This window comes from Protopterus annectens, chromosome 4.part0 (genome assembly GCF_019279795.1).
Source record: "Protopterus annectens isolate FY-2018-M chromosome 4.part0, PAN1.0, whole genome shotgun sequence".
NCBI classification, from domain to species: domain Eukaryota; kingdom Metazoa; phylum Chordata; order Ceratodontiformes; family Protopteridae; genus Protopterus; species Protopterus annectens.
Window position 1 is genome coordinate 1,726,837,318 of NC_056733.1, and position 1,037 is coordinate 1,726,838,354.

Below are 1,037 nucleotides of genomic sequence, written 5' to 3' on the forward strand. Positions count from 1 at the left end.
TTCTCCATACTGAGAAGGGCCTCGAGTGCGTGCATTTTGAGATTTAGACTTCTGGCATTGAGCAGCATTACCCTCAGTTTCTTCCCATTTTGTTTTCTAGGGTGGTAGGTTTAGAATTTGAGCCTTGCCTAAAAAAGGCACTATGGGGGTGGCAAGAGCCTTAGCCAATATCCGGAATCCCAGGGTGACAGGTGCAAGCCGCCCCATGGGCAGCGTGGCTTGTCAAGCATGTCATCCCAGGCAGACAGACACTGGATCCCCTTTGAATGACACCAGACATTAAGCCAATTGTTAAAGCTGATCATCTTGTCTCTATATTGTGGCATCATTCTTGGTGAAGGAAGGATATTGCTCAGGGTTAGGTCATACCTGCCTGGGCTACATAATCAGAGAGCTCCGCTATGTCTCTCTTCATGTAGTCCAGGGAGGTACGTGTCAGGTCGTTCACACCAGCATGGACAATGACTGTGTCATATTTGTACTTGCCGTGGAGTGACCCGGTGCTTGTGTTATGTGGCGGATTCTAGCCCGATAGGCAGCTTACTGTGACCCTCTCCTTGTTCAGCCTGGTGAGTGGGACGTCAGTGTGTCTGACTATGGAGTCACCTATGACAAGTATGTTTGGTGTTGTATTTGGCCTTAAGGGCTGTGACTGCTTGCACACTGCTTTTGTGGTTTATGTGTTGCTTGTGGGGTGTCTTGAGGTAGCAGTTGTTTGGGTGTCTGCTTTGGAGGCCTCTGCTGTTTAGGTAAATTTTACTCAGAGCCTCCAGTATGTCTTTGTGTGTTTATGTGTTTGATTCAGTGGAGTGGTAGCATTATGTGAGGCTGGTTTTGTGGTGTGTGTAGTTGCCTTCTCCTCCTGTCTGGTCTTGCCAGTCCTGAGTTGAGAGAGCTCAGCCTCCAGTTTGGCTAAATAGCTGCATCTCTAAGTATTTGTGTTATGTGGGAGGAGGAGAGGGTTGTCTGTGTACATGAGGCAGTTATAACATTGCCTCAAGATTCCCAGATTCACCAGCTGGCAGTTAAAAAACATT